Source organism: Corapipo altera, unplaced genomic scaffold (genome assembly GCF_003945725.1).
Source record: "Corapipo altera isolate COAL_440 unplaced genomic scaffold, ASM394572v1 49, whole genome shotgun sequence".
NCBI classification, from domain to species: domain Eukaryota; kingdom Metazoa; phylum Chordata; class Aves; order Passeriformes; family Pipridae; genus Corapipo; species Corapipo altera.
In genome coordinates, this window is record NW_020884879.1 from 12,090,250 (window position 1) to 12,116,043 (window position 25,794).

The 25,794-nt window shown below is 39.0% G+C and overlaps 1 protein-coding gene across 6 annotated transcripts in view; it reads left to right on the forward strand.

Annotated features, from left to right (window-relative positions):
* Positions 1-25,794, forward strand: part of CHD7 (chromodomain helicase DNA binding protein 7) — a 129,713-nt gene that overhangs the window by 7,903 nt on the left and 96,016 nt on the right. The window contains exon 3 of one of the 6 annotated variants that reach the window (XM_027638452.1): positions 14,062-14,192. The exons of the other annotated variants lie outside the window; for them this stretch is intronic. The gene's annotated coding sequence lies outside the window, so the exon portion shown is untranslated. The remainder of the gene's footprint in view (positions 1-14,061; positions 14,193-25,794) is intronic. 6 annotated transcript variants of the gene reach the window in all.

Consider the following 25,794-nt stretch of genomic DNA (forward strand, 5'->3'; position numbering starts at 1 on the left):
GAGGAGGATTGAGGAAAGGAGGGTAATGTTGAGGCTAACAGATGTTCAGAAATCACTCTGATAAGGCTGAGATAAAACTGCACGTAGGTGAGAGACTGGTAAATTTCAAAGATGCATCTTAATTAGTCATTTAGGGTATAACAAATGTTTTTACAATCTTACCTCTTCCTGGACAGGAGAGCTTATCTGAAGTCCAGAAATCAAGTATCTTGCTGCTTGTAGTTCTATATTTGAATGTGCATTGTTTGGTTGTGTGGGGTAAGAAATACCTAAACAACCATAACTTCAGTTATTGGTTTGAAATAAGATCTAAGAATGTGATTTTATTTCTTTTTTTTGTCTCAACTGTCTGGCATATATTTAGGCAAGTCCTGTGGCTTTTTGAGAATGTGCTCTGGTTTGCACTGCTTTTGGAGTGGTGTAGCTGCTTATTGGATTTGGTGATTTATTGCAAGGCAAAAAGCAGGCAGGTTGTCATCTCCGGTTCTTGGTTTGAGAGGTATGGGGACTATGTTTCTAGTTCCTGGGAAGATCAGGCAGGCTTCACAGGGTGGTGTAGTTGTCTGAGGATGGCTTAAAGGAAGGCCCTCTGACATAGTAGCCATTGCCTATGTGAGTTCAGAGATTCCTTTAAACTCTGATGAGGGGACTCTAAGTAAGTGTAATTCTTGCCTCGAGTTGTTTTAACCGTGAAGAATTAAACTGAGAGTTTATAGTGAGCAATTTAATATCTCTCTTGATTTAGGAAGGAATCATTCAGAAAGTGAGTTAAATAGGGGTTTCTGGACTGCCTCAGGTTGTAAGTCTGGGAGAGAACTGCTAAGTAATTCAGTTTATTTATCAGTACTGCTGCGAGATGTCTGCTGTGCTTTGCATTCAGTAAGTGGGGTACAGCCTCACTTATCCTTACTTTAATCATCATTCTTTCATTCGTAGGGAAGTGAATAAGCAGGCTTCAGCTTCACTTCCCCCCTCTTTCTGTCTTGATCTCTGCAAAGGTACATTGTCATTTTTGTTGTTTGTTTGTTTTTTTTTTTTGTACAGAAGTAAGTGAAGGCAGTTACATGTGGTTCTTTAATTCTGTTGTAACCTTCACAGAGGTTACTGAAAACAACCCTGCCTCAGTTTCACCTGCATTTCTCCTTTCCTTCAGTTCTGCAGTATTCCCCAGCCCATGCTGCCTTCCCTCACAGAAGTGACTCTTAGTGAATGCACTTGTGTGTGTTAAACAGGATTTGAACCTTGTGGCAGCTGTGCAGAAGGAAAGGGTTGTTTCATGGAAATGGCATGGCTCTTGGAAGAATTAGCTTCTTACAGGCACTGCTAGAACAGAAACATGTTTTACTGCTTCGGTGCAATAATTGTAGTAGGTAATAGTCTTAGAAGTCAAGATGTTGCACTGAAAAAAGAAAAATGGAAGGGGGGGGGGTGTTTGTGTGACTTTTCGCTTACCATGGTTAGAATTAGGGAAATGCTGTGGTTAAGGTGACTGAGTTCTTGAATGGTGAGTTCTCAAGGAAGAAAGTTAATGCCTCAGATGCCCTGGCTGCCCCCTGCCCAAACCATGACTACTTAATTTTGGAGGGGCTAAAAAAGAAAACCATGGCTACAGAAAAGATGGCAGGTGAAAGGAATTGCTTCCATTGCTCTTCTGATAAGAAATTTCCGTAACAGAGATTGATCTCCTTGATATATTTCTCTTATTCCTCTTTCCCTGCCTCCTCTCCTAAAAGAAAGGAAACCAGAATGCCTGACTTTCTGCCTGCCTCTCTGGATGAAGGATGGATGACCTTTGGTTTGTCAGTGGTTCATGTGTGATTTCCCTGCTGAGACTGTCGCATGACCAGTGGCACAACTGGACTGTGCAGTATGGGGCTGGTTGGGCAATGTGAATTTTTGTTGTGTGAGGAACTGGACTAGGAGGGGCTCTTGGAGGTGGATATTAGTGTCAGCTGGGATGCAGGCTGTGTGCCTGATTTTATCCCTGGTGCGGCTTCTGGGATCTGCTGCTGTCTTCCTCTCTGTGCCTCTGTCTCTCTGTCACATGGAGATGCGTGGTGTTCTCTGTGGCTGTCCAACATTAAGATTTTTGGTAGGAAGCTGGTAGGGTCAGGAACATTGAAAACCCTTTCTCTAATTTGAGGTGTGATGATGGTAGTGTTTTGGGGCAGAGTGCTTCTTCAGTGCATATTGAAAGGAGCTGTTTCTCTTTCGAGGTGCCTCCAGGTAGGCAGTGAACTTTGAATAGCAAGGTAAGGACTCCAGCAGCTGAGCTGTCCCATGTGCTGCTGTCATTAATTCAGTTTGACCATGGGAGTGATACATTTGATACATGTTGACTTCTTGTTTCTCTAGTGAAATGGCGCATCCACAGCATGCAGTCCATCACATAAGGAGGCAGATTGACCCATGAAGAGAAATCTCTGGGCAGAAAACCTGGTGACTAGGCATCTACAGCATCTGTTGGCTCAACTGTCTCCATCCAGGTTCTTTCTCTTAGGCACGTCAGCCATCCTCTAATAGCTTCACTTTGGACACTGGTGACAACTTCAGCAGAAAAGGCAAAGTTCTTGCTGTATTTTCCTTCTCAGAAACACTTGTTTCTCCATCATAATGCTTATTGAGATTGGTGGTCATGTTCCCAAGGCTTTTTTTATTAAAAAAAAAAAACACCAGCAAACAAAACCAACATAAAACTAGGCAGAAATATGCCAAGCGTTCTTTACCTTCCTCTTCCAGTTGTTATACTTATCTTGATACTACATTTGTAAGAACTTTTATTTTCTTCTGATGGAGTGTAATACTTAAATCTGTGGAAGAATACATACTACCATGTATTCTTGTACAATAAGTTCTTGTAGCTCTAAAAATAGCTGGAAGCTGTTGAATGTCATCTTATGGTCCATCTAATCATTTGTAAGTCAGAGTACGGTTTAGGAAATGTAGTGAGCTAATTTAACCAGACCTTGTTCTGAAAGGAGAAGTCTCCTCTCTGCCTTTGTCCCCCTGCACTCTTCCTCACAACCACATGGCTCTGCTACTTTCTTTCGGCAGCAGTGCTTGTCAGATCCTTCTGTGAGACACTTTAGTTTACCAAAATGGCAGAAAAATAACTCTGTAAAATGGAGAGCATTTTGCTGTTGTAATGAATCAAACTGGCTCATAAAAGGCTCTGATGAACACCAGAGCTGGTACTTAGGATGAGGGGGGCCGCTGGCTTGGAGAGCAGCAAGTGCTTTTCATCTTTTCATTTTGGTGGCAGTGAGCAAGTGGATTGGATCAGTTGCCTGGGAACCTTCATGGGAGAAAGAGAAATGGAGTAATCATCTGTGAAGCAAAGGATACCAAAAGAAAAATGTGCTGGCCTGAGTTCAAATTGATATTAAAATTTGTTTATTCTGGTGGTGCTATGGATTGCACACTATAAACAATTTGTTAGAATTAATAAGCTACTGCCCAGAAATGAGTTTTCTTCTTGAGGTAGGAGAACAAAAGCCTTAAAGATTTACTAATGTATAAATATCTTGTCTGCTATTTCAAATGTGAAGTATTTAATCTTTGAAACAACTTATTCACAAGTGTTTTGTGGTTTGTTTGTTGTTTGGTTTTTTTTTTTTTTGGGCAACTTTGAAGTTCTCTGTTAGGTTTATCAACCTTCTGAGTCAATTTGTATGCCTCAAATTTTATCAAGTCACTGTGTTTCAATGTCATTAAGTTTCATCAGTCAGTAATTCAGTGGATTCCCTTATTCAGAGTTTTATCCCAAGTATTTTTCTTCTTGGTTTGAGATGGAATAAGAGTTTGGTTATAGTAGGTGGCTGAGACTGTTACTTTCTGTCAGTCTAAAGCTTTCTTATAATGAAATGAATGCAGTCCTACTTGTTAAAATTGGTGAAAAAAGTGCATTGCAAGTCACTCCTGTAGTACCGTCTCTTGCTACTCTCCAGAGAGAAAAATGGACAGTTGATACTGTGTAGCTCAGTAGAGGAATGAACACCTTACAGAAAATCGGGGATTCTGACAGCAGCTTCTGCTCAATCCACCTGCCAGCTTGAGGTGACTCAGCGTACCAGAAATGTGGCATGAGAAGCAATAGCCTTGGCTATTTTATCAAGTTATTTGTGTAAATTGCCTGCAGTGTGACAGAATGGGGCTTCTTAGCAGCTGGAAGAGTGGAAGCTCATGCTTTCCTTCCTGTTTTTCTCAAGATTTGGGCAATTCTATATGCCTTAATGGAAGGTAAACACTTGTCATAGTTATAAAAAACCCAAACTGCCATGTAGTGCACTGTCTAGATTCCTTTCTTTGGGTTTTACACCTAAAAAATTCCCTTTCAGCAGCTACAGGGGATGGTGGGAGCAGCAAGATAGGGGACTTACAAATTCTATCTTAAGGACATTGTAAGCTGCTTTTGGTGAAAACTCTGAGGAGTGGTGGCCCTCACTAGCACTGTGTGTGTTCAGGATGAATATTGTAGTTACTAAAAGCAGCTTGTTTACATTAGGAGTTGTATGTGCTAGCTCTAATGGGCTTTAGGAAGCCCAAAGCACAGCTGTAAAACATCTGTCTCAGGGACCAGATCTTATCTGGCTGGTGAGCTGTTGTCCTGCATTTCATATTCAAATTTAGAAGAGAAATAAAACTTTTTTTTTTAATAGAGAAGTTCTTTGCCATCCTACTTGAAAACTGGATTGCACTTGAACAGCTATCATGCTGTTGTCTTGAATACAGAACTTAAAATAGTGACTCTGTATTAACTTAACTCCACTTCCTCTTTAATCCGATCATCTTGCTTGCTATATGACCTTATAACACCTTAATTTAAAGGCTGCTTATTCCAGTGGATTAAATTTGGAGGTGTCTGGTGTGGTGGGCATTGCTACAGGAAGGGCTTAAGAGGAACTTAAGCGTTGCTTCAAAAAAAAAAAGGCATTTGGAATACAAGCAGGAAGGGTATTTTCCCACTTTGGGATGGTTACTGTTGCTGGCCTATGGACAAGGCTTGCTGTGAAAGGGCAGGAAGAGTTCTGAGCACATCGTTCCGCTGTACCGTAAGAAAAAGTACATTCGTTTCCAGTGTGTAAGTTTGATGCTTCTTGTCTCAATTGCACGTGGAAGTGATAGAAGGCAAAATATCTGTTTAGTTTAGGCAAGTGTTTGGATAGTTTTTCTTCAAGGCTAGTGACCTGAGCAGGTGTTTGGAAGCCAGGATCCTAAGTGCTACTCCAAACTGGTGTACCAGGTTCCTAGTGAGGTATTTTGCAGTCCACCGTATTGGGATATGTAATAGTTGCTGATTACCCAGCAGCACTCATCTGATGATCTCAGTTCTTTACCAAGTGTTAATTTTGCCTTGCTACTGCCCTTGTGAAGTAGATAAATGCCCTCCTTAAAAGGGGAGTTGGTCTGACACTTAGCACTTAAAAAAAAAATCTGTTTTAAGTGTGTTTACAGTCTGTGTCCGAGTAGACTGAGATTTTTCAGAATTTACATCTTCTTCTTTTAAATATTTTTCTCAGGAGTAAATTTTAAACAATTGTATTTTTTGTGTTGAGTTTAGGGACTATAAGCTTCCCTCTCGTCCCATACAGTTTCCTTAACAAACTCTGCCAAATAGTCTGCAATTATATGTTGAGTTTAGGTTTGGGAGTAGAAAGAGTTCAGAGAAGATACTTTGTATTCTGTGCTAGGTTATTAGCCATTTTGACTTGCATTTTCTGTCAGATTATTTTTCCATCTCAAGTCAAGTTTTTAACCTGACTAAACTAAACTACAGCCAAACAGTCTCTTTGAAAACTGCATGTTTCCAAGCAAGGGTATGTAATTTCTTTGTTGGGTGTGATCTGGGTGTTATGGTGAGTTTTACTGTACCTATGAAAAGTTTGATTGTTATGAGTCCTTGAAAATAAGCCACTGGCTTGTGCTGCCTTCTCTTTGACAGAGGTTTACCAGAAGGCCTGCTCTGCACTGGGAATATGCTGCTGCCTTCAAGCTTGGGCTGTGCTTGGCATACAGTGGCAGCAGCACCTTTCTTGGGTTGGAGGAAGCAGGGCAGGGAGATGCTTACAACAGCAATCGCCGTGCCTTCTGTATTTGTTAAGGGAAAGATTTGTACCCCTAATTTAGGAGATGGGCATGGTCCCCACTTTATGGGGACCATGGGGACCATGGGTTTGTTTTCAGCAGCTAAGACGTTGCACAATGACTTGTGGATTGGAGCCGAGGATTGAATTCAGTCTTCCAGTAATTCCTTTAAGTGCTTAACCTAAATATGTTGTAGTTATTTTAAGTACCTTTTTATAACAGTAATAAAGCTCCAGGCCAATGCTTTGAGCTGATACTATCTTTTACATATGCTGTTTAAATCAAAAGCGTGAATATTTTAATTTTTTCATCACTTAGCGTTGTTTTTAACTCTTTTTCCTTCAAACATGAAAAAATGTTTTTAGTACAAGCTCAGCATTCCTAAAATGTCAGTGTATAACACAACTTTGTTTTGAGTTATTAAAAATCCACTTTTTTGAGTTACAAAAAGTGAACTTAACCACTGCAGGTGCTGAGTAGCATGCAGAGATGTACTGCTTGTGCTGCAGTATTTAGTATTGTCAGTATTTTTGTTGCCTTTTTTTTTTCCACTCTTTAAGGGGTTAAAACCAGATCATAAACTCTTCTCTGAATTTTCTGTTGTCGGAATAGGGTAATTTTTATACAGGACTGGTAGAATTTCAGTAGACTCTGATACAGTTTTGTCTGTCTCATGCTGTGATCCTCTAGAATGTTGTAATCTCACTTGTATTCTTGAAGTATTGGTAACATGGACTAAAATACAGCATCTTCATGAAAGGAGGGTGAAATGATATACTGGAAATTGTGTCTTATTGAAGTAGCATAGTTGTCAAGAGCTATTAAAACCATGTTGTGAATATCATCTTACTTTTTAGTACCAGAGGTCTGTCATCCAAAATCCTGTTTCACAGTAACCAGAGTGGAGGCTATCCAGAAACAGAGCAAGCCCCTTAGCCTCCACAACTCTGCAGCTCAGAATTGTCTCAGAAAAAATGATAGGTAATGCTTAATGAATTTTTCTTGCATGAATTCATCTAGTCTTCTCTTGGTCTGTGTAAACTCTTGGCTTCCATTGAGACCATGGCAATGAGTTCTGCAGCTTAAGTACACATTGTATGAAGAACTGCTTCCTTTTGTTTGTTTTATTTTGAACCTACCACCTGCTAGTTTTGTTTGATGTTCTCTAGTTTCCTTGTTAAAAGAGAACAATGGTTCACTACTTACCTGTTCCATGTAGCTCCTGATTTCGAAGGCTCTTTTATTCTCTCCCTGGTTGCCCCTTCTTGCTGGAGATTTTGAAGGGTCTTCAAATGCCCTCTCTGGGCTGTCAATTTTAATTTTGAAGTAGAGGTGAGCAGAGCAAATGCTAGCACTGCAGCAAGACAGAGATACCTCACAGCCTTGCGTATCTCATCTTGTACAATTCTGTGGGGTTTTTTTCCCTTCTCTTTTTTTTCTTAAATATGCCTAGTATTCTGTTTACTCTTCTGACAAATCTTGTTTTCCTAGATCTATTTATTCTGACTCCCAAATCTCTTTATTGATGATGATCATGTGAGAGCTCAGTAAAATGTATGTAAAACAGTCAGATTGTATTTCCTCAGATGCATTGTCTTCTATTTACCTACACTAAATCTCATCTGCACTTTATTACACCTTCACTGGGTATGATGCTGCTTCCTGCATAGTGGATTTTAAGTTTTAGCAAAATGAACTTGTTAATATTATCAGCAAACTCACTTCAAGCTTCACCATTTGTTTCTAGATCTTTTATGTGCATGCTGTCGATGCAGGTCTAGAAAAGAGCTGGGTGATATTTTCTAGTGGTTTTTTCCTGTTTTGAACTGGTTACTTTTATCCATGTGAAGGCCTTCCCTTTTTTGCTGTTGTAGCTTAGTTTCCTTAGGAACTATTGCTGGAGGAGCTTTGTTCAGCAGCTGGCATGCGTTTTGGTCGTCCAGGTTAGCTCAAACTTTGACCACTTACCAATTGCTGCAGTGAAATCTCCTGTATTGGTAAGACAGGACTTTTCTGTGGGAAAGCATAGGTGTCACTTCTGTAGCCTGTACTTAGCTACGTGCCCGTGTTGCTTCTATCTTCTGCTTGTTTGGCCTGCTGAGACCTTGGACTTGTTGGTCTGTAGTTCTTGGCAGGCTAAAGGTGTGACCACCTTTCAAAACTGATGCACCATTGATGTGAAAGTAGTGTTTGACTCTGAGATATTATGCAGCACAGTGGACAGATAGGATATTTTATCCTTCAGCTCTTCAGAACTCTTGGTGAATGCCATCTCACACTAGCAACTTGCTACTGTTTGCTTTGGTTTGACCAAAACTACCTCTGAGGATTTATGTGACTAAGAAGAAAGCTTTCCTTAGCTTCTCCGATGACAGTAGATGCAGAAAACTTTAATTTTTATTTTCTTGGAGTACTTTTTTCATATCTTGGTTATATATTAGTCCAGTGGATTCTCTAGCAGGCTTCATACACCTGGTATTTGTGGAAGGACCTTTTATGAATTTGCTCCTTTAGGAGCATATCTTTTGTTTGCAATTTTCCTTGCTAGTTCTCTTTGTCCAATTTATTCACTTCTTCTTGAAAAATGTTCTTACTGATAGCCTGAGAGTAAGCGCTCCAACAATGTGTTTTTGTTGCTTGTTGCTTTTTTAGGAATACTAAGTTTAAATATATTTAATGAATTTCATTAGCAGTAGCCATGAGTCGTGATATAGTTAAGTCAAATATGACATGAACAAATCTGAATGTAATATAATTTGATGTATGTTTAAATAGTCCATGATTTAGTTAAAATGTAGCAGTGTTACCCTCTGTGCTTTACCATAACTTCATGTAAATTGTTTGATAAATATGGTTTATATGCTTTTATACTGTGATTTCTTCTTGCCAGAAAACCAGTCACCTTACCAACTTGTACAAGTGGAATGGAAATTTATTTCGAATGCCACTGATTTATTTTGGAGTGAGACAAATTATGTGACTGTGTCCTTCAGTTATAATTCCCCATCAATTGTAAATTGATGCATTTGTTCAAATATACAGTATAAAACAGTATTACAATCAAGCTGTAGTTATCATGGGAGCCATAACTTCTGCTTTTCTTTTTCTTAGTTCTCTGTGTGAAAAACCGTACTGTAATATATTATTTAATTGTTTAATACTGAGGTCTCTCTGTTTTATCATAGTATGTGACATGCTACAGTACCACTCTGTATAAAAACCTTTGGTGCTTGAAGCAGTGGTGGAACAGTAAGAGTTTATTCATGTCTTCATGTATAGATGTGTGAGTACCATATTTAGAAAAACTTTTGCACAAATAATAACCACTTCGTACTCGGGTTTTTTGAGATTTATGTTCCTTTGCTTAGCTGAAAATTACTTGGAAAGTTGTAAGTCTGCAAATCTGTTAATTTTTAAACTTTCTCATGAATCTGACTACAGCTTCTAGATGGCATGCCATTGTGTGCAAGATAACTCATAAGGTGTTTTTTATTCTGATTAAAATACAAGTTAAATTGCAATCAATGGGCTTATGAGTAAATTTGCTGAGGGTAACAGGGAAAGGAACTATAGAGAAGTATAGGCTTTTGGTTTAAGAAAGAACTCAAAGGAATTTTAGGATGTGGTCACTTAGTTCATCTAATTACTGGCAAAGTACTTAGAAGAAAGTGGAGGAGTGGCTTTCTGTGTGCAAAGTAAAGGCTGGTAACAGAATCTGAAGTAACAAGAGTTGAAACTAGTCCAGCCTAGAAACAATCAAAAGCAGCGTGTTCTGAGATGGTAAAGTCTTTTAGGTGTTAAACATTAGGGTGCTCTTGCCAGTTTTTGTATCTCTTCCCTAACGAATGCATTTTGAACTTCTCCTCCGAAGTAACTGCAGTGAAGAATGGAGGGGGATTCTAGCATTCGTTTAAAAGCTGTGTAGTTGTGCATTAGTAGGACGTATCTCTACTATTGGAAGATCACAAGCTATCAGTCATTTAGTGCTGAGGTTTAAATGGAATAGGTGCTTTTATAGGCTGATTTATTAGAATACATTGCTTATAGGCTTGCTGAAAAATGTAACTAGCAAATTTGATGCGAAAAAATGACATGAAGGTAGTTGGGGATTTCGTCATGGTCTATGAATAGCTGATAAGCAAAACGAGGTGCTGCAATGCTGTTGTTTTCTCTCTCAACCTCCTTGTCCCTTATGCCCCCCACACATGGGATTTTGAAAGTGGCATCGGGAGAGGGAAGTTGGTCTTAATCTAGTAGGATGAACAAAGCTATGGATTATGTATAGGTATCTGCCCCTGTTTCTGTGATCCTTGTCAAAGGCATGTACCACTTTTGTTCCCCTCATGCACCAGCAGTAAGGCAATATCTTTTTGCGTCTTTTAAAAGGCAACCTTTCTGCTGACCAAATACGTTTTTCAAATAAATTTAGTGTTAGTGATTTAATGATCTTGTTAGTATTATCTTAATTTTATTATTAAAGGGGATATGTGGCATGAGGTTAAATCATGTGCTTTGTTTTAGAGGACTGGAACTAGATGATCTTTAAGGTCCTTTCCAACCCAAACCATTCTATGATTCTGTGATTTGTGAAGCAGTTAATGCATTAGCAGAATAGAGTCACAATGTAGGCTTTGTTGTAGAATAAAATCAACACTGACTCTTTTTCACAGTAAGTTGCCAGTTTTCCTTGCCTTTTCAAAGGCTTGGATACATAATTGGAAGTATGTATCTTGGTCTACCTTGAAGTTTAACTACAATAGCAAACTCTATGAAATGTCGTGTGGAAAGTACTTAAAAATGTTCATAAAGATGGACTAACCCACCATGGTTTTGATGGTTCTGATGCCTCCTTTCCCTCCTCCCCATATGATATTGATCTGAATCCTCAGATATTTTCCCGTCGCTTGGCTGGAAGGAATTAAATTGTTTGTTTCTGTTTAAGCACTGGTTTTGCATAGTGAAGAATGATGACTTTTCATTCCTCTCTTGTCCTTTTACCCGTATATGTCTAGAAAAGAAATAGTCAAACTACCAGTTACATATTTTTAGCTGGTAGAGAAGAATAATAATCCAGGCATTTAATGTATCGGGTATAAAAGAAAAATGCTTATCTGAATATTCAGGTAGATTTAACTGTAATACAGAGAAGCTCTATGTTTGGAGTACCTTCTGAAAAGCATGTAACTGCAAGGATGAAAAAACAGGAACAAACCAATATGGCCCATTTGAGTTGGTAAGCAAGTTGGGACCCTCAAGTGAAGGGTCTGGATAGTTTCAGAGTATGGGGACATGATTTAAGATAGTAGTCTTAATCACCTGGCTTGGAAGTAAAAATACAACTTCTGTGTTTAAATGGAGGCATGTTTACAATCGGTAACACTGTTGACACCAATGCTACAAACACTGCATTTTTATAGACTGACATCCCGTACATCACCTCTAGCCTTTTCTAAAAATTGTGAGATCTGAATTCTCTTGCCATATTCTGTCTTGTGATAAGCCTGATTACATCCAGCTATTCTTCTGGTCATGGACCATCTCTACCCTGTGTGATTACAAAGTTGTTGTGCATTAACTAATGGAATCCATAATATGTTTAAATACATGCAAAACTGTCATTTTCTGTGTTTAAAAACTCCAAACTTTATATTAGGTTCTCTTGTGTCTTATGATTTTCCCTTTAAAATCTTTGTGCAGTTAGCAACTTAGTTCTTCTGTCTAATTAACAGCACCCATAAAAGTGATCTGTGAAGGAAAGATCATTGGTTGGGGGTTTTTTTGTTTAGGTGGGTTTTTTGGTTTGGTTTGGTTTTTTACGCGAAAAAATGTAAAGTCATATATGTTGTGCATCTTAGTCGAAGTCAAGGTTTCTGTAACATGAAATGTCATTCACTGGAATTAAACTGATTTCATACTGACGCTTCTGTTTTAAGATACAGGTATTTTCAACAGTAGAACGTTAAAAATGGTGTCTTGAAATATGCCTGTGTTATCTTGAAATATGTCTTGAGTCAGCAGCTAAGTCAAGTTCTGGTTTTGAAACCTGATAGATCCCAGCCTCTGGTATTCCTTCAAATAAAACTGTCTTTAGCTTAGAGATTGAACATTTGGAGTTAGTCATAGATGTGAGCTTTGTGAAGTTGTGAAAATCAGGCTCGGGTTACAGAGCCAGAAATCACTCTTTTAGAAGTTCAATTTGTTCGTTCAAGAGATTTGGCATAGCCAAGGGTAGAAACCTTTTCTCCAGAATGGCATTTGCTTTCCCTGTATCCATGTGTTTATTTCATTTTTTGCTGGATAGCTAACTGACTGCAGCAAAGTGATTATGTGAGGTAAAGCTGAAAAATTAAAAAAAAAAAATTGCCCTCTTGCACTAATTTATTTTATATTAATTAGAGGTTATTCTTCATTTATGACCCTTAAAATCCATATTTCCTGCTAGAGAACTAATAACACTTTAGTGGATCAAACCTCTCTCTCCGGTCCGTAATAAATACAGCCTATGCTGTAGATATTTGCTCTAAGCTTGGGAATCAGATTTCTGCCAGTCTATACATTTTCATTTTCTTATATTATTTGTTGAATATAATTATGATTTAGTTGATGATCACTGCACTTGATGGACTGAGTCAATCCACTGTATGTAACTTTAGGTAGAAGATCACCTATGTAGTGATGCCAAATGATAAAGCCACTGATAATTTATTTTTCTCCAGGAATAGTATTGCAATTCCGTCATATCACAGTTGGTATCCCTTTAAAGCAGCTTCTAAATTGTTGGAGAAGCATCCTGTGTGATAGCTCTTGTATTCAATGAGTTCTTAGATGTTTCTGAAAGATTTATAGTGAAGTCCAAAGCATTTCAAGGCCAAGTATAGCAGTCTTGTCAGATGCAGCTTTACAGCCTGGTGACTTATAATGAGAGTAGAATGTAATTAGAAATTGTCCATGTCTTTACTGAGTACTGATGAAAACTATGGCTCAAAGGTTAATTCAAATAATAATTAATATTGGTTTCTGTCAGAACAGGGTGGTAATGAAATCTCTGTCGTACAATGACTTCGATTTTAAGAAGTGGGTGCATAAGAAATAGAAGCTACAGTTTACCTTTTCTGATTATATTCAGTTATCTTACAATCAGCATGATGGCTTGATAAAGCATAATTTGAGGGCAATTTAAACATACTCAGAAATATTACAACCTACAGTGAAAATCATCTAACATGTTGCATCTTTTTAGGGACATAGATTTATAGCTAGATTGCTGACGTAGATGGATTTACTCCAAATGATCCTTAAGGACTGTGTATGACTTCCTTTGTTGTTGTTGTTGATAATAACTGATCAATACCATGTGTTTGTGGAAAGTCTTCGTAATAAGATTTGCTAGCATGAGAAATGTGGGATGTTACATTGATGTTTGTTTAAATTGGACTAGTTTCAACTAAAGCGATAGACCAGGTTTTGCTGGCAACCAAAACAAATTCTGTTCAGTTTCTTTTCCCCGAGCTGAAATTTTCTACTGGAAAAAAATAAATGCTGTTAGTTTTGCTGAAGCCAAACCCATAATTTTTCAGTTGCCAGTAGTCAGTGAGCTATTAGACCTGTTATTTTGAGAGGCATTTCATGAATACTTTGCTGTCTCCTGATTTTTCTGCTCTGATCCTGTCCTTAAAATCTGCCTACTGAAAAGCTTCTCCAGAAAGTTACAGCCATAGCTTGGGTTTATGGGTTGTCATCGTTCCGCATAACATGCCTTTCTCACACCTTCTATTCAGTCTGCTTGACTCAAATGGTACTGCACTGCCTACTACAATTTTAAATTTGCTGTAATTTTAAGGCTGTTTCCTCTATTGCCAAAAAGGAAATCTAAACTCCTCTAAATTAGATTTCACAAAAATGAGGGATTTTAATTCTTATGACCAAATGACCAAAGACTGATTTTTTTTATTATTATTTTTTTTTTTACTCATCCAGATAATGCTTTCCATACAAACTGCTTCAATTCTTGGGAAGGAAAGAGTCTGTAGTCAAGACTGGACTTTTTGGGAGCAATGACAACCAGCAGGGAATGAGTTACATGGTGGGGGTGAGAGCTGAGAAAGGAGGTGTGCATGTGTGTGTTTGAGGGGTGTTTTAAAACTGCTGATAGTGAAGCATTATGTTGGTTTCTTGGAGCTATTCCTGTTGTCCTTTCTTCATATATTCTCTCAAAAGCTGGGATAAGAGAGTTCTGTGCTATGCTGAAGTATCTGCTAGATGAGGTGGAAAAAAAACCACCCTGGATTTTAATGGTAGCACTGGAGAAAAGCTCACTGTGCAAATCAGATGCTTACATTTTCTCTTCTGTATTTTATTATAAACAAAGAAATACTGGCTTGGGAACTGAACTGCACTTAAGAGTCTTCCTGAGATATCTGAAACTTTGAAAGCTCTAATGACCAAACCTGACCAGGAAATAGAGACTTTTTATCTAAAGTAACCTCCATATAAGTTTCTGAAGACTAACAAAGGAAAATCTAAGGAATAGCTGAAACCTTTCTTAGTGAATTAGGGTTGCACGTTTATGCTTAATGATTTGGTTCTTTAAGAGAATTGTTGTCTGTAGAGTTGATCCAGCATCTCTAGAAGGTCTGCTACAGTTGTAGCAGAAAAAAATCTTTTTAAATTTGAAATACTGCATGAAGTACTGAAATGTAAACTCCTAATAAAAAGATGTTCCGCTTGTAGCAAGACCTAAATGTTCTGGAAGTTGTGCTAGTACTCAAAGGTGCCAAAGCACAAATGTGAATAGATAGAAATTTAAAGTGAAGTGCTTTGTTGAACATTCAAAAAACGTTGGTTGGTTGGTTGGTTGTTTGGAGGAATATATAGAAACATTCTGAACCACCCATTAGGTGTGGTTCAGTCCCTTTCCATGATAGATCTGCATGCTGATGCGGAGCTATTGATTGAGACCACTCTTGTTTAACCAGAGACACATGCACTGGTGTAAATATGCCATCCCCAAATAGCAATGAGACTACATGATGGAGGGGGGGAAGGGAAAAGGAGGATGGTCATTTCAGTTTGTCTTTTTTAATAGTGGAAGTGGCAAAGTTGCTGCTGTTAGATCTGCTGAAATGTGTCATAGGCTGTCCTGTAGCTTGTTTTCTCCAACCACTCGAAATTCTTTGGGAAGGGAATCTTCCAAAGGATTGTATCTGTGCTGTGGAATAAACAGTTGTCGTGTGAAACTGATGTGAGCCTTAGTTTTACTCTGCCTCCACTAAAATACACTTTTACGGTAGTTTGTGCAGGATCAGCACAGAGGAGTACAAAGAGGGAGCTTTTCAGTACAAAGGCTGCCTGTTTGGCCTGCCCAAACCACCGTGAATGTGTTTAAAGGGGACTTTTATTACCATGGAAACTCTCAGACAGGAAGGAATTTGTCCTGCCATATCTAGAAAATAGTCTGTAATGGTCAGCTCTTGGAACAAAAGTGTTTCAAATAGTGGGATATATTTAAAAATTCTTGTGGTGAATATGTTTTAAAAAAAAAAGAATATGTAAAACCCTATCTTATGCTAATGGACTCTTCATGTGGGGATTTAGGTAAGACTGCAGACAAGTACAATGTGAGCAGGGGAAGTGTACCGAGGAAATCTAAGAAAGTTTTACCTCTCTAGGTCCAGAAGGCTTCCTAGGTGTTGAATGGGTGTTGATGAAGTATTCTCCCTTTAAGTAGGGTGTTTATCCATCACAACCATTCATTGAGGAACTGTATGTGTGCTTGGCTTGAACTGCTGGAGGCAGTCCTCTGAGCACTATGGATTAATTGCTTTTGGAATGTCTTAACTAAAACCTGTTCTTTGACTCTCTTGACAAATATCCTTAGTATTCACAAATGGCCTTTATTTTCGTAAATCACACTGAAATATAACATTTCTTGTCTAAAAGAAATTCTAATGCCAGATCTCAGCACATCCTTCACTGGAGTTTTACACTGTATGAAATAGCTCTAGGTCAGGAATCTTCCAGCCAGCAGGAGTAGCTAGAGGGAACTGCAAGATTTCCCTTGCTTTGTGTAGTGTTCAATGTTGATTGTGTGCTTGATTAGTTGGATGCAAAATATTTTTCCTATATTTGACCAAGTTAAAATTCATAAATTGTTTTCTCTGCAAGTCATACCAGCAGACAGTGGTTTCTCATATTCTTTCTGTATAGCAAATGCCTGGCTTGTTTTACTGTTGTGCTTTTCAGGTTAAGTTGCTGAACCACCTGGCCATGGCCTGAAGGCAGTTTGAATGAATGATATAGTAATAAGTTGATCCAATGGGTTGTGATGCTTGAAATCAGCCATACCACTCTTGCTTCTTTCCTTGTGCTGTCACTGCTGTTCAGCTACCCCTGTGGTGACTATCTTCTGATGGCAACTAATGGTTAGATCAGCTTACCTCTGGTGTCAGACTGCACCTGAATTTTCTTGAGATGTTTGGGATAATAGTAGAACAAAAGCATCATGCTTGAGGTTAGGAACAGAAATAACTAAGGAGGAAAAATTTTCATGAAAACTTTCCACTGTCCTGTCAATTTTGCACTTGTTCACAGCTGTTGAAAATCAATGTTCAAAGCCTAATTCTACATGGCAGGCCAGGTAAAGAACAGGTTTTTACATTTTTATATACATTTATATATACATATACATATACACACACACATACATAGAAAATGGAGTATTTCTATGTGCCTTTTACATTGACTGACCTTGTTTGCATTATCTGGGTTAACGCTGTAATCTGCTGCTCTCATATGAGGACTTCCGTCTTACGCGTTGATCAGTTTAGTTTCTTGTCTCCTGACTTGAGGAGCAAAAGTAGTTCCAACGCGGATTAAAAGAAACAAACAAACAAGGAAAAAACCCACCTCACTCTTCTTGTTTATAATAAACTCCCTGCTTAATGGCTTACTTTGCCTCATAGGGCTTGGTCTGTTTCCTTCATCTGGGAACTGGCGATAGGCTGCTGTCCAAACTCTGTCAGGGAATGGGCATCTTAACCATGGACAGTCATTTGTCTTTCCAACAGTATAGAACCCCCTGTTAGATGTATTTCCCGAATAGTTAACTAAGTTGAGAAAGGAAATACTGGTGACATCATGTATGACTTAATGTGGTTATTTACTGCGCAGGTGTTGTAAAGCTGTGAATCTAAACTGTAGTGGAATAGTTGTACCATATGGCAGGTTTTTTTCTTCAATTCTTACTCTTCCTCATTTACCATGTTGGGTTTTTTCTCTTTAAAAATGTATCTCTGTGCCACTTTGGTTCTGTAATACCTCTTTTTTTAAAAAAAGAAGGAAAAAAAATCCCTCAAGCCTTCACAGGTTTTGGTATTAATTCATTCACTGTTTCCTTACTGTTTCTCCAGTATGCATATGTAGTTTTGTTTCCTTCCTCACCATTCCAGTTCTAGGCCTTCTCCAGCTAGCAGTTCTTCATCTGCAGTGCTTTTCATGAAGAAGGCAAATGCCCAGCTTGCTCTTTTCCACTATCTCTCGTTCCCCTGAGGGGCTCACACCCAGTGCTTGCAGGCCTGTGTTGCATGGCTCAGTGTTGCTCTCCTGATGGGAAGTCTGGGAAGCACTAAATCATCCGGCCACATACTGCTTCCTTCAACTTTCTCCCCAGCAGATCCGGGGGCTGAGTTTGCAGTACGGCGTGATGGCTGCACACAGCTTTAAAGCTCCGGAGTGGGGATGGGCTTTCTGCCCCCACCCCACCCCCTCGCCTGCACAGACATTTCCCTGCTCTCCAGCTGCTCTGGTTTCCATCTGTTACAGGGCCTTCTGGTGTGACTGTTTCCTCATCTGCTGAGCCGAGTAAAATGTTGAAGGACCAGACACCGTGCTGACCCGGGGAATTAAGGGGTTGTGGTTTTGGAGAAAATGGCTTGCATGCTTGTTTTCCTTTTCTCTCAGAAACTCGGCATGCAAGACATCTAGTATCTTGAGAAACTTTGTTAGGTGCATTTCTTTGTAGCAAACGTATTTACTCATCTTAGTTGTGTGCGTGATGCTGTAGGCCTGTCCTATGTGGCAGCTGCCCCCTGTCCTGGGAGGAGCATTTGTGCTTTGCTCCGTGGTGGGCTCAGAAAGGCACAGTGATGCTAAATGTTAAGATGCAGCAGACAGACAGAGAAATAGCTGAAGCCTTATTTGTGAAGACAAAAATATGCAACTAGTGAGAAGTTGCAGGGAGTCAAGGGAGGTGTTAAGAAACCTTAACATGGTCATCACTCTCTTGGCCTAGGAGCTGGGGAACTTGACCTCGTGAGGTGTTTTTGCTTTCGGCAGGCAGATGCCTGCTGCCCATCTTCAGACTGCTATTTTAGGCTGCTCTTGTCTTTAGCACTTCTTCCATCCTGCAGTCACTTAGATTATCCCTTTCATAGATCGCTGAGCCGTTGCTCTCTTCTGAGTGAATCTGGTGAGTTACCAACAGCAGCAGAGACAGTGGCAATGCAGGCCTGTGACTGAGAAGTATTTCTGTAACGCAAAATAGGTGAACAACAAAATTTCCGTTTTATAAGTGAAGAACTATAACCACTTCTGACTTGCTGGTACACAGAAACTCTGCAAAACTTCATAAATTATCACTGCCAAAGTTAATAAAATTGTCCGAGTGCAGTCCCTTGCTAGTCAAATTGTCCTAGTGAGTGAGTGTAGCTTCCCCTTTTTCTGACTACTGCATCATTTTCTTTTTGAAAGTAGTCGTTCTTGGCTTTTAAAATCTGTTTAGACACCATCAAATTGGTTTGAATTTCAAAATTATATGTGTAAATGAGAAATGTACCTAGCACCCACTTTAGTAATTGAACAAAGCTTTTATTTCCAGAACCTAACTACTATTCAGAGTGTGGGAGAAGTGTGCTCTGACAACTTGGGCTGTTCTTTGAGGACTTCTGTGATCTCACTGAAGGGTTTTAATATTAATTCATTGCTAGTGTTATGGTTATGTTTTGATGATAGTCACTTAGGAGATGGGTGTTAGGCAACCAGTTGGAAATGACTGTAAAGTGATTTTTTTTTTTAAGTGGTTCATACATTCAACTTGAAATCCCAGAGCACATTAAAAGTGCTAATTCTCATTCTCCTGAAAGCAAAGTTTCTATGTATTTCTCAAATTAGCCCCCCTCTGCCCCCACATCCCAGCTAATACAATATGTGTAACTTAACCACTGATTTGTAACTGGGGATCATGCATTTATTAGCTTGATGTTGGCAGAAACTGATTATGGAGGAATAAAATATAGAGTTGCTGATAGGAGCAATTGTTTGCCTTTTGGGATGATAGATGTATTTTGCATTATCAGAGGTGTAATATGCTTCTGGGAGGTTTTCTATGCAAATGCAGCTGCCACACATGTTCCATGCAGAGTGAGAAGAGAGGTTCCATGCCCATGAGATGTGCTGCCTTTTTGAAAAACATGGAGTGAATGAAACACTGAACAAGCAGGAGAGGACTTGGTGAGACATGAATGTTTTTATTGATGGATAATATTTGCATGACTCAGTCTCTCATTTGTACTCAGTAGTGAGGAACTACCATGTTGTTAATAGTTTGGGAGTTTAGTTGAACAGTAAGAGTACAGAGCAGTCAGGGAAGAGGCTGTGCAATGTTTTGGAAAGAAGCTTCCCCATCCCGTGTTCAGCACTTGGAGCATTACTAGGGAAAATAAAAGATCAGGGTCAAGGAGAATCCAGCTTGTGATTTCTTAAGTTTGGGAACAACAGACAGTGGAGTGAGTGTCTACTGATGGTTTAAGGAGTTATTAGGTAGGATAGTCTGTCTAGCTACAAGACACTCAGATTAAGTAGCTACAGTATGGTGAAGCAGAAATAGGAAATTAATTTAAATGGATGAATTAGTAGTTTTCTGAGTTTGAATTCATTCAAAGTTGCAGATGCCTAGGTCAAAAAGAAGTAGGGGAAAAACTGGCTGGACAGTTTCTGGCTCCAGTGAAATGTGAAATTTGTGGTTATCACTGAAATCTTCGATCTAGTTCTCAAAACTGTAAAAAGATTTCAAGGTATATTCTGTTGCACCTTTGTGTCCGTTATCTTAAAAGGTGGTATGTCTTTTTTGAAGTAAGATGGACACCGCTTTTCTAACAAAGTATAAATGATTGGACAGTATAGTGATCATAGGTTTGAAATAGAGGCGCTCCATAGATTTCTATCTTGTAGATGTTCCTTGCATCACTGCTTTGCTGATGTATCCTTCCTCCTTGCCTCTCAAATGAAACTCTGGTTTAAACTTGTTTTCATTGGCTTCAGCTCTGGAGAAAAAGGCTTTTTTAGATCTGGACCTTAACTGTAAATCTACTCCAGCTTTAATGCTGTTACCTCACTCAGTGGTTTAGAAGGTGTGAGAGGGAGCTTAGTTTTGTCCTTGTTGTGAAGAAGACATAGGGCATGGGTGTGAGACATGAAAAACTAACTGCTGATCCTTAGGTAAAGTAGTATGCTATGGCCATAGCAATAATCTCAAATTCTCAGATTATCAACAGGGGCTATTTGTGGACCAGGCTGATACCAGGGAGCTGACTCTCCTGGTTTAAATGAACTACATTGAATTACATGTTTATTGCAAACAGAAAAAGTGATGTAGCCTGTTTCTTCATAGAGCATCTTGATGCTGTGAAAAATGTAATAATCCCTCCTGTCTGTGATGCTGTTTACAATCTTGAGATCCCTAAAGAATAGGGGAATTTTTCCTTTTAAGCACACAGATATTTAAGTGGTTTTGTTTGGGTTTTCTTGGTGGTTTTTCTTTTTATCTAATGCATCAATTACTATTTACTAAGGAGATTACAGATACAGAGTAATTCTTGTTTCGTAGTATCTTCTATTCATTCTAAAAGTATGTATTTTATGTGGAGGTGTCAGAAAGAGTTACTTTAACAGTAAAAGAGTTAATTTATAAAGTAGCCACAAATCAAACACAAATGCAGCCTTCCCCAGAGGAAAAAAAAAGACACACAAAAAGAAGTCTAAATTTTAAATAAATATTTCTAGGTTTTGGTAGCAACAGCTTCTGAATATGATCACAGTGCCTGTGCTGTAACCCAGGGTTGCTGTGAGAGTCATGGCTGACTAGTGAGGAGTTCATTTGAAAGGGAAGGTGGCAGCTGGCTTACCTGAATGCTCAGAAGCAGGCTGGGACTCCTGACAATCCCAATGAGCAAATCCAGTTGACAGCTGTTGCTACTGCCTTGCAGGCATCTCTTGATTACACTGGTTCCCGTGTCTTTTGCTTGACTCTTCACTTTTGGTTTTTGAGTAACTTGCAGAGCTGCGCAGAACGTGTTGGGTGCTGTGGAGATGTGATAGGTGCAGTTGGTGTTAGTGTCCCTTACGCCGAGGAGTGAGACCTGGCTTTGAGGGACATCCAGACAAAAGAACCTCCTTAACAGTTTACATAAAGAGCAGGTGGTAGAAGATCTATGTATTAAGTCTTTGTGTATTTTTGAGTGGTAAGCACAGAAGTTTCTCAAATAGAATTTTTTTTCCTGAATAACTTGTTCCTGGCCAAGCTTGGCACACTGGTATACAGTGTCCAGGGGGGCCTGATTCTGATGACTGGCTGTTACTGAGGTGTGATGTTTCATTGCTTGCTTTGTTTTGAAGCTGCAGTCTCAGTCGAGAGTACGTAACATGTACTTCTCTGAGGGGATCTTCTCTCTTGCTTCTATTTCAAGACTAAACTCAGGGATAACTGTTGCCTGAAAACACATGGAGGTACCTGGATTTCAGGTGCTGAACAGGGTAGGAAAGGAAGAATCATCCTCTTATGTGTTTCAGATTTTTTGATAATGCTTTGTGACCAGATAAAATAATTTAAAAGGTACTGTAAAACATGGGACAGGAAAGCTCATTGTGGAGGTATTGTAGTGACAGCAGGCAGTTCATCTTCCCCTTAAAGTACTTCTATGTACTTTTACTTTCATAACTAGTTTTACATAGTATATATAATTGGGGGGAAAAGGAGCTAGATTTTATTACTTTGCAAGCATCATTAATTAAACCGTTACCTGAGTCTCGGTTGTAGGTCCAAATAATATTTGCTAATACAGCATAAGTATTTAATCTGCTTCTAATTCCTGTGACTTCTAAATCAGTTGATCTCTAGCAGAGCCTCATCCATGCATTTTCCTCAGCTGAGCACTGTACTGTTGGGTTCAGGCGATCTAAGTCTATGCTATAAAAATGCCATTTAGTAGATGCTTAAGTAAAACATAGTATAGTCTTTCAGTCTTTCGTTTGCTATCTTATTCTGAATGATGGGTTTTTTGTGGAGATAAAATAAATTTGGAAATGTTGTTTAGCTAGTAGTGTTTCTGCATTGCACTATAGCTGAGATAATACACTAGCTGTTGTAGGTCTTGTTCTGAGAACCGGACTCTGAATAGTAAGTGAAATAGTTCTAAACTTGGCTGGTTACACAAATCTGTGTGGTAGCAATCTTCATATAGTACTTGTTTAGGAGTGCTGAGTTCTGTCGTTCTGGGATCTTTGCCACTTGACTGGTTTTGCTTGGGATTTTTTTTAATGAGCCATTTTATCGGTCAGACTATCACTTTTTCAGGTATTTACAAACACGAAAGAAAGTAATTGCTAGTTCAGCTAAGTTTGCAATCAAAGTTATCAAAATAAGCCTTCTTATTTCTTATGCTTTAACATAGTAGTCTAACTTTTAGGCAGCCTGCCCATTTCTTCAATTTTCTTCCCTTTCCTACTTAAAGAAACACAACAAAAATGATGACAACAAAAAACCCCCCCGAAAATAACCCGAAACAAAAAAAACACCCCAGCACTCCACACTAAATTTTAACCTCACAGTTTTCTAGTGAGTAGAAATAAATGTTTGTGTTTGTTGAGAGGACGGCAATGTGGAAATGGGTCTTTTTGTTTGTTTTGGGTTTGTTTGGTTGTTTTTTGGGGGGGAGGTTTATTTATTTATTTTAATTTAAAAGGGCTTGGAAATGTCTAATTCTCTGTAAATGCTGCAGCAAGATTGATAAACTTGAAAGGTAAATTTAAACAGAATGTGAATCGTTAGGAACACTGAAAATAGTGCTTCCCATTTTAAAATTAAGTTTAGCTCTGCTTTCTGAATGAAGATGGAGCTGCCTACCATGAAGTGGAACTGATTTCCAAGTTCTTTTTTAGATAAGTAAAAACTCCCTTTCATATCTGATCTATGAATGCAGCACTGCTCTGGTATGTTCATCATCCATCTCTGCAAAGATTGTGGAGAATTGAAGGTAGCTCAAGAACTTTGCTGTTGTGTGTAAAAGATTTTGTGTTAGATGAATGTCAGGTGTTCCTACTGCTTGCAGTAGTTTGAATGACTGTGGCTCTGGGTACTGGATCAGTTGTTTGCAAGTCAAAGATAATTACTTCCAAGTTCTTCAAAATCTTGATGAGAAGGGGAGTGAGATTGCATAGTTCTAGAACTTTAGATGACAAATTTTGCCCTGGAAGGCTCTGTTTGTTTGAACATAACTATGCTGGAGTCATCTTAGAAGTGCACATGAATTAGGCAACACACTTGAAAACACCTCAGTTACTTTTCTTCTTTGTCTGGAGGCCCATTAAAGTTTTGCACTAGAAAATTTGGTTTTCTTCCCTTTGAACCTGCTCTGCTTTTATAGAGGAAAAACATTCAGTTCAGTTGTGCCTGGAAAGAAAGGCCATGCCGCATATGAAGCCTGATAAGGGTTGCACTCATCTGGCAGTCCCCATTTCAGTGTATAACTTCTGGCACTATTGTTTATGCTGTCTAGGCACCCTTTTTCCATGTCTAAGTGGACTTGAATGCAGCTGTTTGTTTACTCTTAAATATCTTAGTCTTATACAATGGAAGTTGAGACCTCTACACTCTTTTCCCTTGCCACTCTCCATTGCAGAGAACAGCCTGGTATAGTTGTTTATGTTGTGGTTTGAATAAGTATCACTGTGAGCCAGGCATTATGTTAAAAAAAAACAACAACAAAAAACAACAACAACAACAAAAATCAGACTTCATTTGTAGGTGAGAGCCTGCTTCCATTCCACTGACCAAGAATAAACCACCTTTTTTGTCATATCCTTCAAAAAAACAATAGAATGTTCGAGGTGCATATGTTAATTTTGTCAAAACAAACAAACCTACCTCTCAAATTTAAGTAGTGTAATGAACTAGTTGTGGAAGGTCTTTTGGTTATCTGTCCTGTGTCTCAGCTGTCCCCCATATCCTGTAGGACATTATTGGACCCACGCAATGGTCTAGGCACTAAATGAAGGTTTCTGAAATCTATTTACTCTGTGTGCTGCATTGTGTCCTGCAGCATACTGTCTTTCTTCACACCCTCACTCCCCAACCCTTTTTCTTTATGGTTGATTTTAAGTTAGTGAAATAATTTAACACTTCATTTAAATAGTCTATAACATATGATAAAATACATAATTAGTGTAGTACTGCAGGTCTTCTTTGTAATGAAGATAAAATTTGTAAAATCCCATAGATCATGTTCGGGGCTTGGGAGGATCTTTAAGGATCCTTCCAACCCAAGCCATTCTATGTGTAATTTCATTTAAAATACTATATGAAACAGTGATGTCATTTTTTTCTGAATAAGATAATTTGTAATCCTTTTCCGTTGTAATATGTAATAATTTTTTTCTTTGCTGAAACAATCATGAAAGTTATGCTTAAGTGTATGGGGCAAAAACGATCATCAGTATTGGCAGTTGAGTGAGGGCTTAAGTTCAGATGTAGGATGATTCCTCTTGCCACATATAAAGAGTGTAAGGGAGAACTACCATTTTGTTCTGCAGTCCTGAAGTGTGTTCTCTTTAGTCCTGTGAAAACTCTGGCTTTTCACTTTGGATGCATAAGGTGTATTTATCTTCACAGAAATGAGTGTGGATATGTGGTTCCTGTAAAAGCACAGACTGTGATCTACCAGTATTTATGAAGAACACATGTACAGGAAAATGACTCTTAAGTACAAGTCATAAATTGAAATGATTATAGAATATACGTGGACAAATATACCATGTGTGGTATTGGTAGACTGTAATTTCATCAAGTGGTTTTTCAGACTTCATAAACTATGAATGAAACATGATTGTATTGGCCTTGTAACAGGTAAAGTAAAATATGGGGTCTGGCTACTTTAAAGTGCTCATAATTCTATAGCTGGAAATAGCCTTTTGGGATACGATTAAGTCTTAAAACCTGCCTGTGATTAAAAAAATACATTTCGGTGAAAATCACATGTTCAGAAACTCTGGGAAACATTTGAGTCTCCACCTCATGAATTTTTACAGTTCCCAGCTTTCTGGGTGTAAACACCACGAGCTGCTTTCAGCGAAGGGAGGGGGAAAGGCCTCGTGTTACTTAGAGCTGCGTCACCCCTCCGATTATTTTGTTGTTTACAGCGGTTTTTTCCGGTTTTTGTGGCTCGGGCTTTGTTTACTCGAGGGGCTGTGACCGGCCGGGCAGGCCGGGCCCGGCGCTGCCGTGAGGCGGCCATGCCGCCCTGCCCTGCCCTGCCCTGCGCAAACCCTCCTGCTCGCCGCGGCGACCTCTGCCCTTTTGTATCCTGTGACACTCAGCCTGTCTTTGTGCTCAAGTTTATCCATGATGGATACGTTTCCCTCCCAGTCGCATATGCCGGGAGC